A 15,664-nucleotide genomic window follows, 5' to 3' on the forward strand; every position below is an offset into this window, starting at 1 on the left:
GCCACACGGGAGCTGTCCAGTGCTGAAAATCAGTCCAAAGCCTCCTGTGATCATGGACAGAGACGCAGAGCTCTATACATGTGTTGGAAAGGAAACGGCCTTTAATATTTTTTCCTGAATCTCACTCACCATTTTTACAGCTGACTTTTCAGACAGCAGAAACATTCTTCTGTTTTCAGAGGTCAATAATTATTAATATTTACTCAAAATAGTTTAGCTTCCAGCTCAGTTTCCAAAGACCTGCTCCTGGATTTCTCACAAACAAACTTGTCTCTAGTCTGAGTTGCTCCAATGTACAGTGGTTCTTTTCTGTCTCACAGTTCTGCTGCTCCCCACATGTCTGCTGTGCAGTGTGTCTTCTGATTTGTCTCTTGTGTCTTCGGTTTCTGGGTCTTTCTTTGTCTCTCAGGCCCTGACCCCTTTGGTTCTCCTGGAGTCAGTTGCATCTGTGTTTAGTTCTTTCATGTGTTGTCATTATTTAAAGAGCTGTCTTTTTGTGTTCTTGTGTTTGCCTAATCCTTGGTTTATCAAATGTTTTGGTACATTTTCAGTCATGTTTTAAGTCCTTCCTGCATCTGTGTTTTAACCTGTTTGCCTAACCAGAACATTACACTCTGGTAAACATGCTTTTAGCAAGTTTAGCTCTGACCAGCTTTATTTGTGGCTTCCAGCTTATTTTGTCGTCAAAAAGTGGACAACAAGAGAAATGAAAAACAATTTGAGATCCATGAGGGATCGTAGGTTTTGATAGTATTTTAGCTGGGCTGAACCTCATGCATTTACAGTAAAGTCTCTAAATGGAGATGCTTGTAGTCGAGTGTCATCTGCTTGAAAGCAGGGCAGACTGCAGATCAGCTAGAGCGTCAGTGATATAGCTTTTGGTATTTTTCGCTATGTGATTTGTGATGTTTACCCTCATCACCGGGAGAAGCTGGATGTGTACCTAGCAATCATTTCGGATCTGGCTTTCTCATATGGCGGATCTCTGTTCTATGAATATCATAATTCTTTATCGGCCAAGGCTGCTATGTGCATTCAGAAGTTTAACCAGTGTCTGGATTGGTCTGTCGTTGACTTGTCCCTCATCAGCAGACATTTTACCGGGCATCGGACTCTTACCTGCAGCGTTTGCGGCTCGTTTTCATACTCCACTTTACTCTGTCCGAAAACGGCTTTACGTGTTCTCTGGAATCCTCCTGCTCAGCCGTTTGGTTCTGCCCTTGCTTTCCTCCCTTGGGGACAGGTACCCTTTCGGTCCCGATTTCGCCCTCCTATTCGTCACAATTTAAACGAAGGAGAGCGTGCGTTTCGTAATTGTAGGTTATTACATGTTTGTAGCTGGTGTGGAGACAGCCGCTCCCGTTCTGTGTGCCTCCCGATAGTCTGGTCCAAGCCTTCCAGGAATTAAAAATCGGCCATCCTTGTACCCCTGTGAATGTGTCAGCTTTGTCTCCGGCCCTGTCTTCTCACCCTAACAGTTGTTTTGTTAATTATCTGATTACTGGTTTGTTTCAAGGTTTTTTGGCTGGTTTGAGGTTCCCCCCTCGTGTTTATGTTTGTGGGAATCTACTGTCCGCCCGTGCGGAGCCTGAGATTGTGGAGGTTTGTAAGGGCTATATGATTGAACCATTTTCCAGGGCTCAGTTTCCCCGTTTTTCGTGTCAGCCCCTTAGGGGTGGCCACTCGGAAATATTCCGGAAAGAAGCGCCTTGACCATGGCATCTCCATGATTGTTTCTGCCGGTCGAGGTGTGTGGCTGGGGAAGACTGACATATTGGACGATTTTAAAATTATGCCTTTGCTTCCCTCACAGTGGCATCTTTTTGCCGTTAAGTGGCGCTTGAAGTATTATTTCTCTGTCCATTTGCCTTTCCTTGTCCTCGTATTTTTGATTCTCTGTCGGAGGCCCTGTGCTGGATTTCGTATAATGCCGTTTCTGCGGTCACGTCGCTTTTTTCTCACTGGGACGTTCCGCTTGCCCCTGAGAAGACGTGTGGTCCTTCCACCCGTCTGGAATTTTTGGGCATTATTCTCGATAGTTTGTTGATGCAGGCTTCTCTGCCCGCCGATAAGCTCGCTCGTATCCATGACGCCGTGTCGTCCTTTCTCTCCAGAGGACGTGTGACTAAAAGGGATTTGCTGTCTCTTTTAGGCTATCTGAATTTTGCCAAGTGCAATTATTCCCCACTGCTGCTCTTTCATTTCTTGTCTTCTCAATCTCGCCCGCTTGGTTGCGGACCTCCATGATCCTTTAATTATGGATGTCGGTTCTCTGTCTGATTTGTGTTTCTGGTCACTCCTGTAACGGTTTCAGTTTCTTTGTGTTTGGTTCCTTGATTTCCTGTTTTATTTTGTAGTATTTCCTGTTTTGTTGTTGGTTTCGAGTTTGACCTTTTCCCATCAGTCCTGAGTGTTTCCACCTGTGTCTTGTTGCCTTGTGTGTATTTAAGTCTTGTCTTTCCCTTCCTCCTGTGCTGGTCCATATTCTGCTCTTCCCCAGTTTTGAGTATAATGAGTGTTTCGAGTTTTGGTTTGCCCTTGTTCCTGGAACTCCTGCCTCCTCTCCTCTCTGTGCCTGGGTGCTTCAACCTTCCCCCACCGTGACACCAGGACACGCCAACTAATTATGAGATGGCAGGCAACACATGTTTTCATTTGGTGGCAGTGCTTTAAAAGCCCTCCTCCTCCCTGTTCGGACATGAACTCTTGTTGCCACACATCAAGGCATCAGGAAGTGGAACGGGAGTTGGCAGGCAGGTAAGCCAGGCTTTAGGTTCTCTGAACTGAAACAGGGAGTGGGAACTTACTAGCAGACTTGTTCACGAGCAATCGGCCAGGCTTTGGCGCATCTGCGGCGTGGCGGCAGTAGCCTGCAAGCGTGACGTGACTGTTCACCTAGATCCGCCCTCTTCTCAGTGACCGGTATGTTGAGCTGGCCTTCCTCCTGCACGTACAATTAAGGCTCCTGCTAACTTTTTTATTTCATTTTCTCTCATCTCCCAACAAATGGGGGATCAAAGCTGCTGCTTTGCCTTTACTGTTTTTAACTGATTTCTGTCCAGGTTCCCACCCCCGCCACGACGGAACCGTTTGGAGCGATACGCTCAGCTAACGCCACAGAGTTCTCTTGTTGCTGTGGCGTCTCACCTGCGATAATGCAGCTACAGTGGAAATAATCAACAAAGGTCGTTCTAGATGTGCGATGATCAACAGTCTTATACGGCAGTTGACATGGTTTGGTGTTTTGAATAATTTTATTCTTCGAGCTACGGTTATCCCTGGCCATGTAAATATTGTTGCTGATGCTGTCTCTCACTTTAAATTCCAGGAGTTCAAAACTCTAAGGCCGCAAGCCAATCCTCACAGCCTCCCCTGCCCTGCTTTCCAGCAGATGACTCTCGAATAACAGGATTTGCTGTTATCCACTGCTGGACACATGAGGTTTGGCCTGGCTAGAAGTACCATTAAATCTTATGATTCATCATGGATATCCTATCGCTCTGTGCCAGTATTCATACGCCCCCTTTGCCAATTAATATTCCACTATTCTGCTCTTTTGTTGTACACCTATTTGAGAACCGCCGGTATCAAGTACAGAGCATCTGTAACCCTGACATGCTTTGCAGCTTTGCCCCATCCACTGCTATGATGTATAGATTTAAAGCTCTCGCGACCATAGGCTTCATAACGGGGCAAGCGCAGTCAGTTCTGTTGATGGAAGTCAGACAAAGAGCTGTCACTGCATGCATGAGACGCGGGCGGGTGACGAGAAGCACTATGCGAAAGTGTAACGTGGGAACTGGCCAGGTTCCACAGAAGATGGATGCTGTTTGGCCTTAATTTCAGGTCTTCCCAAGCTGACATCGGGCCAACATTGGACTGGGCGGTAGGACGCATTTACACCTACACCCCCATGTGTGGATGTAATGGATCTACACTATGAACTTTGCTTGCACTGAACTTCTTGGAACCAGATTTATGAACATTTTGGAGGATGAACGGCAGATGTACTGCATTGAACTGATTGTGTTTGTTTTGGTTGTCTATTTTCTGTTGTAAACCAAATATGAACATATATTCATTTTCTGCATTTTAGTGTCGCTTGTCATCATTCAGCACTTCCTCTGAGACGAACTTTGGCCCTTACAACTAGCTTTTACTAGAGTCTTGTGGGATTCTAGTTAACCGGCTACATAAATTGGCCACACATCAAATCCTGCCTAGCTGCAATCCAGTTCTACATGAGATGCTGGTCTTCATCAACGAAGCTTCTTGGACACCCTGCCATTCGCCTTCTCCTCAACGGCCTTCTAAAGGTGCGCCCCTCTGGAAATGATGAAAGGTTACCTCTCACTCTACCTTTGGTGCATAAACTAGTGCTGATTGTGGCAGGATGAGCCAAATGAAGTACAGGTGTAGTCACTCAACCTGGTGTTGCTGATGAGCACCTGGCCAGCTATAAAAGAGTTCCTACTGAGACTGCCTCCTGTTCAGGGTTCCTGTTCCTCTGTCGGTGCAGGTATTGTGGCCGGGGCTTGCTGCATGCACATTCTTCCTGTTGGCTGCTGTGGCGTCCTGTTTTTATTTTACTGCAGTGATTGTCGTAATCCCTCGTCACACAGCTTATCTGCGTATGACAGGAAAGGGCCAAGTGGAACGGAGCGCATCACTCCCTGCCCCTCCCTCTAGGTGCAATCAGCGCTGATTGGTATGTGTGCCTCTTCACCCTGCATGTCCTCTGGTTGCGGAGGTAATGCCCTACTGCCCGTCTTCTGGTTTGCCTCCACAGGATCTTTAGGTGGAATTTTGCTGCTGCTGGGACAGATTTTTGGTCCTTTTGTGGGAGTGTTTCCGTAGGTGTTCTTCACGCCCCCCCCCCCCCCCCCATCCACTCTAGTGGTCCGACGAGTGAGTCGCTGACGGCGGCGTCTGCTCCCCCCACCTCTCCTGCGGCCGACCAAGTGACTGTGCAGGTGCTCCTGTGAGTTGGAGGCCCGTAGTGACGTGTGCACACCTACCGCTTCTTGGCCACCTGTGTAAAAAGAAAAAAAAGGGGGACTCGGGCACACAAACTGTGGGAATTCCCTTGTTTGTTGTTTGCTTGCTTGCACCATATACTCCTGCGTGTTAAGGGGTATTTTTTTGTTCTGTTTTCAGTTTTGTTTGTGTACCAGCGCTATTTTACAGGTGGGCTTGAGGCCCTTAATGTTTTTATTTGTTTTAGTTTGATTCTGTTTAATTATTTATTTATTTGGCAGCAGCATGGAGTCTCTTAGAGCAGTGGTCCCCAACCACCGGTACAGGGACACTTGGCACCGGGACGCACAGAATAATTTCCATTTTATTGTTTTTTTTTTGAAAACGTTTTATTTTAAAAAGTGACCGGATTCTCTGTTACATCCGTCACACTTAATGCACGTCGAAGTCGCAACACCAAAGATCACGTGATACACACCCTGCGTTGCACCTCAAACTCCCCACCCCCACCCCACCCCACCGGTCAGCGGTAAACGTGCCTTGCGTTGTACCGGTCCGCGATGATAAAAAGGTTGGGGACCGCTGTCTTAGAGCAGCTCCACACCACACAAGACAACAGGAAGAATGCAGCCAGCGGGCAGCTTGTTCTGTTATGAGACATGAACTATTTCGTTTTTAATTGAAATGGATACCAAACAAACTCTGAGCCATGTTGCTGCCAGTAAGATAAAAACGAGGATTGTGGTGCTTTTTAGCGGCTCAGATAAATACGAGTGAAGCACGGCAGCAGCTAATACGCTAATCATGCGCTTAGCATAGGCTAAAATGCTATCGTCAAAGTTCTGCAGAACCTCTCAGCAACAGATTCTAGTTTCACGACCGCTTGGATCAAAGAGATGTGTAGAACGCCAACATCGCCAAGAAGGCCAACATCGTCAGATCGTGGCGAGGATCGTTACCAGTTACTTCCGTGTGTGAGAAGCGTGGCTGCAGGCAAAGGTGCAGCAGAGCAGATTGTAAACATACAAAGCCCCTTTTTTGTCACCTTAAAGCAACTTTCCTTAGTTCTGTCATGCTGCCTCATCATCACAGTTTGTTTCTGGAAAAGAAAAATAAGTGTGTGTCACCCACACTTTATTTTTGAAGCACCATTCAGGCTCCTGAACTGTTTCAAAGAACTAGAGAGGCTACATTAATGCTGAAAATAAACAGCAATTTATTTCCCCAAAAGAAACTTATTGATTAAGAGAAGAGAATTTTGAGATCTCACACAGTGCTCACCAAGACTCATTTCTCAGGAGAGATATTTGAGAAGAATGAGAAATAAACTTGCCTTGCCTTTATAGTTAGGCTGGGGTATTCCACCTCGCCCTCTGCTCCACTACTTTCTGGAGTTCCCCAGGGTTCAATTGTAGGACATGTCCTCATTTCCTTATACCCGTTTCCTTTAACTTAAATTTTTAAGCAACATGGCCCGTCATGCCATTTTTATACATATCACTGCCGATTGTATATGCCCATTGTTAAAAATAATGGAAGTATCTCCCTAATGCCCTTACTAAACTGTCTGGGGGACATAGTTTGGTTGGCCCAGAACCCTTTAAAGCTTAACAAGGAAAAAAACAGGTTATATTTGGATCCAGGGCCAATCTTGACTTGGAGCCCATTCAGCATTACGTGAGGCCCACACTCACCAACCTTGTCATGCTGGACAGTGATTTTAAATTTGACAAACAGATAAATGGTGTTTTAAAACAGAGATTTTATCATTGGGCCTTTTATCTAAAGTTAAACCCTTTTTATCTAATATTTTTGAGCAGGTCGTGCTCGCCTTTATCTCATCACAACTGGACAAACTGAGAGGGATTTGATGTAAGGACATCAAATTGAGACACTCGAAGGCAAAAGCAAATATTTGAGAAGAATGAAAACCAGTTCAGTCTCAAATAGAACTCATTTCTGTCTAGGAAATGTAAATGTGACAGAAACGAGATCTCATCTTTACACTATAATTTCCCACAAGGGACTTTCACGGTTGCAGTAAGTACAGAACTCCGCTGCAGGAACCATAAATTATGAGCACATCACACTCATTTTTGCGTCCTTGCACTGGCTTCCTGTTAATTTAAGGATTGATTTTAAAATTGTTTTTAAAACTTTACATGGACTGGCTCAAAATACATCTGACCTCATTCAGATTTCTAAACCAGCTCGTGCTCGGAGGTCAATAGGCCAGCTCCAGCTTGTGGAGCCCATGACGAGGCTCAAAACTAGAGGAGACAGTCTTCTCTGTTGTCTGCCCTAAGCTGTGGAACACTGGCTCCTCATGTCAGAACAGCGCCCTCTGTGGAGTGTTTTAAGTCCTGACTTATAGTATTTCTCCATTGGTTTGGCTCATTTCTTGAAACAGAAATTACATTCTCAAAACAACATGGACAAACCTCCAAACCACTTGGCAATTGTTCACAACAGAATGGCATTTCTCTTTAGTTTCATCAAATTGCAAATGTCTCAGTACATCTTTGCAATTGATTAAGTACAGGTAGCCCACATTTAGCACAATTTCCACGTGAATAGATCGTGTTGATCTAAACTGATTGTTGATTCTCAGTCTAATGGTTGTTCGCTCCAAAATGAGTCAGCATCATTTCATTGTGTAAGTCATCACATGCAAAATAGTCTGTTCAATTGTCAAAATTAGTCAAGAACATAATACCATGAATATGATACATGAATCCCTTGGAACATTTGATAAATGTATTATTTTGATGTGATCCCTGAAACAGAGAGAGATCTCGTAGGGCCTCACCTACCACTATATGTTATTGTGTGGAACAATGTGAATTTCCACCGTGGCCTCATCATCAGGGCCTGGTTCACTACTCATTCAAGGATGGTCATAGTGTTCCTACCACCTTACTCTCCATTTCTCAATCCTATTGAGGAGTATTTCTCCGCTTGGAGGTGGAGAGTGTTTGAGCATCGGGCTCAAGATCAATGGATGCTGTGTGTGAGGATGTTACAGGAGATCAGTGTAGGGGATGGTTGTGACATGCACGCCGTTTCTTCCCTCGTTGCATCGCGAGGGAGAATCTACGCTGTGATGTGGACGAGAATCTGTGGCCAGACAGACAGCAGGGTGAGGACGATGACCAGGAGAGGGAGGGTGAGGACAGCGACCAGTGAAGAACTGTTAGTTATGTAACTCAAGTATAATTTACAGCACTGTAGGCTGCATATCATTGTCATTGTTTTTGTTTGTGTTTATATTATAAAGTATATTATGCTGTATACATGTGTGTGAATGATAATGGTTAGAATTTCCTCAGCAGTATGAGTGCAATGTGTGCTTTTAAACCTAAGAGGTTACTCTCACCCTAAAATCCTTTTTCTTTTTCTCAGCTTCATACAAAATTGTATTCTGTTAGCTATACAAAAACCATACAGTGACCATTGTCAATAAAGGACTGAGCTAAGACTGAAAGGTGGACATGAGGGATACTTCAATGGTCTTCTGCTATAGTGACAAAACATCTCATCATTTTGACCTGCAGTGCTTACAGAATGCCAAAGGGACAAAGTATTTTGGGGGCACTGACTGTTTAAATGAGAAGGAAACTTAGTTTTGACACACGAGTGAATTCTTTTGGGAGAGATATCAGATTTTGCAAGTTAGCTATAGTGTTGTGCTAAACTGTAAGACTTTTGCCAAATGATCTTAGAATTTTGAGAATGTAATTTCTGTTTGAAGAAATGAGCCAAACCAATGGAGAAAAACTGTAAAACCAATTTTTATTCTCACGTGTTTTTATCTTATTTTTATTCATTTTATTGTTGTATTTTGTATCTAATTTTATTCTCTGTACAGAACTTTGTTTGGGAAATGTACTCTATAAATAAAGTGGATTAGGTTTTCTTTCACATGAACATGCAGAGAAAGTGCTTTCCTCTACCTTTAATTTGTTAAAACAAGAACATCCTCAGCTGACCTTCCAGTGCTCATCTTCAACCTGCTCTCACATACGGTGGCCCTGAAATGCAAATCATTCAACAAATCACTAGATACAAAAACATTAAGATCACAATGACAGAAAAAAGTTAAAGTAGTATTACAGTTTAGAAAACAAAACAAAATTTCAGAAACCAAAACGAAATTAAAAGATGAAAAAACATTTCACACAAAAAAATGAAACATTTTCAGAATTTAGTTTACAAAAAAACCACAGGAAATGTTCAAAAAGGAAAAACATTTCTGAACCTGGAAGAGGTGGGTATTATGGGACAACGCTGATAGAATGATGATGTTTGTCCATCATTTGAACTGACAGTTATTTTATGAGAAGCAATGCTGGATTTTATTATCCAAACAATGTCCATTATAATCCATGTCTTTCACCATTTACATATTAAATCAAAAACGGAGCTAACTGATAATGAACATTTAAAATCATGATTTTGTCTGAAGCGGAACGGTCACCTGGAAGTAGTTTGTGTGGGTGACGTCCGTTCTACAGGTAAACAGTGAAAGGACGAAAGGATAAAATGTTAATCTTTGAACATTTAGCGGATGTGGGGACAGAGCGCACACAGAAATATCAACACAAACTAGGTTTACAAATGTTCCCAATTGTCTGAGAGGATTCTGTCTGAAGCAGCTGCTGTGAAGAAACGGGTGTTAAAGCCGCACATCTGGAAATGCAGTCCCGTCATCCACAGATGAAAGTATGGAGGCACATTTTTTCAAAGTAATAAAGAAGTTGTGCAACGATAAACGTGATTTCTAGGTGGGTGTTTACAGACAGGTCCAAGATCCTTCTGCCAGCAGTTGGAGTGTGTGTGTGTGTGTGTGTGTTGGGGGGGGGTCACATGGATTGTATTCTCAGACAGGTGCACCAGCAGTATAGCCAGCTAAGCCGTCAGGTAAACTGCAGCTTTTTGTGTCTCAGAAAAACTAATAACGTTTATAATAAATGCTCCTTATTCACCTTTTAAGATCTGTGACTTCATAGTGTTTCATTGCACATAAACCTGACAGTAAATGACTGGATATCCAGGTGTGTCACTAATGGTAGGAAAGTCTGTAGGTTCTGTTATGTTTGCCGCATATCAAAGAGTCCATAGTACTAACAAAATTTTTTTGATTTTCAGGCTAAAGAGGAATACCAAAGTGTTATAGATTGTATTTTTATAAGACTGAAAGAATGTATTTTAATCTGAGTTTGGTGTTTTGACCCCTCCTGAAAGATTTTCGGATACAACCCATTGTCGCCTCATTTTGGTGAACTCGACTTTTCGCTGAATGAAAGACAGCTTCCGGGGATTTTTTTTTCTGTCAGGGATTTCAGTGGAGCTGGAGCCCAGTGCTGAGGAAGCTGCGAGCATGTGTGAGCAGAAGCTGGGGCCCCTTACCCGGGTATCTTCCTCTGGAGTGGATCTGTTCTCAGAGCATGACACATGAGATGCTGAGCAGCGACGCTGACAGACTTTCCCTGACATGACTCTTTCATACAGTTGTTAAGCACAAACAGACTTTTCCCAGATGCATTACTTCATTTAATAAATGTGACTGACAGATTTTCTGAGTAAATGCTGATTGTGAACGTAACATTTGATTGACTGCATAATTATGGCCATACATTCTGGAAGAAGCCCAATTATATTCCAAACTGTTTCTTTGTTGTCTGTGATTTTGGCTGTCTGACTGAAATGCCCGTAAACCTTCCAAACTAGGCAGACCGTCCCCTTTTCACACAGGATTCTCCGAGCGAACGGTCAGTTTTGTCAGACTTGTGTTAAAGGTTTTTCCTTGGGTTCTAAATCCAGAGAGGCTAGTTTTCCCCCAAAACAGGATTTCTACTGCCTGAAGAACATTCTGATCAAAACAGAATTTAGTCTTATCTCCCGTTTTATTTGGAGTTTTTTCGTCTCTCTTACCCCCCCCCCCCCCCCCAATTCTCTTCTTTGTGTTCTCTGCAGAAATCTCATTTTGTCCTTGAATTCATTTCAAGACCATAAATTAAGTGTTTTATGAAATGCTAAGCTTACTTGAGCATCCTAAACTTCATGAGATTATTCTATTTTGATCAATACAAGAGTAAGAAAGGTGTAATTTTGTTCTTGTTTTTATTTTATTGTGTGGCAGCAAGTCTTCAAACTGGGTCACAGAGATAAAGCAGAAGCCAGCTGTTACCATTTGGCAGCAGGACTGAAGCCCACCGTACTGGGAGAATCTCTGCATGAACCCAGACATGAAGGCGTGATCACCAATGCTTTTCTAAAGCTCTTTAAAGAAAAAGAAACAAATTCTCTCATCTGCGTCTTCCATGTATTGTAAGATAAACACAGACCATGCTTCATGTAATGATAAGGGCTAAAAAAATATGCTGGTAGCTCCTCACACACTCATCCAGGGCATCAAGGATATGAACAGATTTATGGATGTGCATCAAGCAGTGAACAAAGAGGCAGCTGATGGGAATTTGGGACGGTCACTGTGAATGCCACTTCAGACATGCTACTCAGCACCTCACAAGCATACTGAATTGGTAGCAGAAGGTTGAAGCTCAGACAATAAAAACTTGAGTCAAGTCAAAAAAAAAAAAAAAACTGAAGGAGAGTTGCACAGAAGCCACTTTTCAAAGTTTTGTTTCTGCATTTATTAATTGAACCAGTAAAGATACAAGCTACATAAACTGCAGGCTTGAAAGATTTTACTCTAAACTGAACATATATTTAAAAAGAGATTCATTAACAGTAGACTGCTGCTGGAGAATCTCATCTTTTAAAGTACTGAGATGAGCTAAAACCTTCCTCTCTTCTTTACTAAGGAACATTGAGCTTCACATTTTCTTCTGTGACAGCCAAGAAAAGCTCTAATGTCTTTTTTTTTAACCTGTGCAGTGATCCTTTGAGAGACATTTCAAGTAAATTCCAATGAAAACTGAAAATATCAAGACAAATGAGATGGTTGTGAGCTAAACTTATCAGACAGTTTACTCTCTGTATAAATCAGTAAAAAGACTTTTTCCACATGTAGACAAAACTATTTTCAACTGAAGAACACAAAAGTTAAATCTCAATGAATACAAAACTTTCAGGAAACATACAAACTAAGAAGCCAATTCTACTGTAAATTAGATAGTTTGTCTAAACCAGTTCAACAAGTCTTTGGGTTTCAGTGTCTGCCACAGAAATGCGCACACATGACAATGAGATGAAAAGTGCAGCACTGAAACAAGCTGATTATATACTGAAGAGAAAACGATGAACAAGGAACAGCTGAGGCAATTCATGACTAGCAGGTAAACACGGTCACAAGCTACAGCTGCTTTGAAACACGAACAAAAATTTCAAAATATAAGTAGGGACTCAGAAAAGCACTTTTTATTCTGGTCAAATAAACACAAGCAGAATATTGTCAATCTAAGATACAAATCAGGAAGTCAGACAAAGACAGCCTTGAAATGTAAAGGGTCCAGGAACATGCCACTGTTTTTGATAAAAAATCAGTGGATGGATAGATATCTTTGGATGAAGATTCAGCCTTTCTTTGTAAGAAAATAAAATAAAATTAAAAAGTTGATCGTTAAATTCTGTCTGAAACAGTATGTTAAATCAGAGTAGAAACCTTTCATGAACCAAATCAAAGCAGAGGACTTTGATACAAAAGCATGCTTTGAAAAAATATATAACAATAAAAAATCTAAAAAGCTCACAGAAACTCTTATGGTATATATATATATATATATATATATATATATATATATATATATATATATATACACATATACGTATAAATAAATATATATAGAGATGGATGGATGGATAGATATGTATATATAAATAGATATAGATATACATATCAATATCTATATATCTATATATAGATATAGATATAGATTTAGATATATAGATATCTATATATAGTTATATATATATATATATATATATATATATATATATATATATATATATATATAGATAGATAGATAGATAGATAGATAGATAGATAGATAGATAGATATATAGATATATATATATATATATAGATTTAGATATATAGATATCTATATATAGTTATAAATATATATACATATATATATATGTGTGTGTGTGTGTGTGTATAGATATATTTAGATATCTATGTATAGATATCCATATATCTAGCGACAGTGGCTCAGGTGGTTGAGCAGGTCGTCCAATAATCGAAGGATTGGCGGTTCGATTCCCCGCTCCCACCAGCCAAAGTTTCATTGTGTCCTTGGGCAAGACACTTTACTCTCCTTTCCTCCAGTGTGGCTCCACTGGCATGTGTATAAATGATCCCGGTGATGGTCAGAGGGGCCACAGGCGCGAAATGGCAGCCACGCCTCTGTCAGTCTGCCCCAGGGCACCTGTGGCTACAACAGTAGCTTACCTTCACCAAGTATGAATGAGGAGTGAATGAATAATGGCCACAATGTAATGTACATATATATATATATATATATATATATATATATATATATATATATATATATATATATATATATATATATATATATATATATGGTATAATGGTAATGGTATAAAATGGTAATGGCAAAAATGCCAATGGAAATGTGTCAATTACCATGGAAATGGGGCAATTACCATAACAATGACGGGCAATTAACATCACACAGTGAGTGTCCTTTAACGCTAATGCCTACCTCACAACATGAGAGACAATGAACCACATGTCATGCCGGCTCAGACGTCGCCCGGCCAAACAAGGTCTGCGTCAGGTGCTGAGGGACCAGAACACCCTGATGGAAAGTGGGCTACTGGAACAAGATGGAAATGGACTAGATGTGAGAACAAGGTTCTGTTAGAATGCTACTACTCGAGTAATCCCACCCAGAGGGGTTACATGCAGAGAATGTGGACTGAATGGATGCTTCGAAACCCACAATCAAGGCTAACTGCCAAACAACTGGTAGCCCAGTGCTCTAACATCCACAAACGGCAACTCCTATCACAACTTGAGATTGAAGCGATACAATGGAATGCCACGGGAGAGCCAGAACAACAGGTCAGAGAGGAGGTTATACCACACTCCCACCCTGAGATTGGGTACACAATTCTGCTGAAAGAGGCAGCAACTGACCTGAAAGACAAGATCATGTCTACAATGAACACTAGGCAACCCCGACACCAGCTACAACGATTAAGTGATGTACCGCTGGAAACTGTGAATGAAGCATAGAGGGCAATTCCTACCACAACCTTCACAGAAACCAATGAACTGGTTTACACTTCAGCAGCAGTGATCCTTGAGATGCTTGGCTATAAGAGGAACCATGGAAGAAAACAGTACCCACCTTGGAAGCAACGGTTAGAGGCCAAAATTAAGGCAACTCGGAAGGATGTGAGTAGGCTGACAGAGGTTCAAAGAGGTACAATGACAAAGCAAGTACCTAAGAGATACAGCCAGATGCCCATACCTGAAGCACTCGAAACTGCCAAACAAAGAATCCTAGCCTTGAACAGCCGTCTAAAGAGGTACACAAGAGACAATGAAGCCAGACGAATAAACAGGCTCTTCGCAACTCAACCTGCAAAAGTGTACGCTCAGTGGCAGGGTCAAAACAGCCGAGCAGACCCACCAAAGCTGGAAACTGAACAGTACTGGAAAAGTATATGGGAAAAAGAGACAGCACATAACAGCAATGCCCAGTGGCTGGTCTCTCTGAGAAAAGAACATAGCAACCTCCCTGAACAGAATCCATTAACCATCACAGTGGCAGACATCCAAGAAAGAGTCTCAGGTATGAAGAACTGGACAGCACCGGGCCCTGACATGATACATGCCTACTGGCTAAAGAAGCTTACCGCACTCCACGAGTGCCTGGCAGCACAAATGAACCAGCTGCGAAGAGATGGGACTCACCCCGAATGGCTAACGGAAGGGCGAACAATCCTGATCCAGAAGGATCCCTCAAAGGGTGCATTCCCATCCAACTACTGGCCAATAACCTGTCTCTCCACAACATGGAAGCTCATGTCAGGCATCATTGCAAACAAGATAAATAGGCACATGGATCAATTCATGAGCAACACACAGAAGGGCATTGGTAGAGACTCCAGAGGAGCCAAACACCAACTCCTGGTTGACAGAACAGTCGCTCAAGACTCCAGGTCACGACACACCAACCTGTGCACAGCCTGGATTGATTACAAGAAGGCTTATGACTGAATGCCACTCACATGGATCGCTGAATGCTTGGAGCTGTATAACATCAACAGGACTCTAAGAGCCTTCATAGGAAACTCAATGAAGCTGTGGAAAACCACCCTTGAAGCCATTAGGAAGCCACTTGCACAAGTGTCCATCAAATGTGGGATATACCAAGGTGATGCTTTGTCCCCACTGCTGTTCTGCATAGGTCTGAACCCCCTCAGCCAAATAATAAACAAGACTGGCAATGGATACCAACTCAGAAATGGGGCCAACATCAGTCACCTCCTCTACATGGATGACATCAAGCTATATGCTAAGAGTGAGCGTGACATTGACTCCCTGATCCACACCACCAGGATCTACAGTACTGACATTGGGATGTCATTCGGGCTCAAGAAATGCAGCCGCATGGTGACAAAGAGAGGCAAGGTAGTCCACACAGGAGGGATCTCCCTCCCAGAAGGAACAATGGCAGACATTGAGGAC

The 15,664-nt window shown here is 42.4% G+C and overlaps 1 long non-coding RNA gene across 2 annotated transcripts; it reads left to right on the forward strand.

Moving 5' to 3' along the window:
• The first annotated feature begins 717 nt into the window (after positions 1 to 717).
• On the forward strand, positions 718 to 4,880 carry LOC110017217. 2 transcript variants are annotated; one of them, XR_002292541.2, is made up of 4 exons: positions 718 to 2,922; positions 3,063 to 4,519; positions 4,623 to 4,708; positions 4,790 to 4,880. It is a non-coding gene; the product is annotated as an uncharacterized LOC110017217 (long non-coding RNA). The 2 variants fall into 2 exon arrangements; XR_002292539.2 differs by having other exon boundaries at positions 3,063 to 4,708.
• Positions 4,881 to 15,664: the final 10,784 nt, after the last annotated feature.

This window comes from Oryzias latipes, chromosome 19, assembly GCF_002234675.1.
Source record: "Oryzias latipes chromosome 19, ASM223467v1".
In the NCBI taxonomy this organism is placed as follows: Eukaryota; Metazoa; Chordata; class Actinopteri; order Beloniformes; family Adrianichthyidae; genus Oryzias; species Oryzias latipes.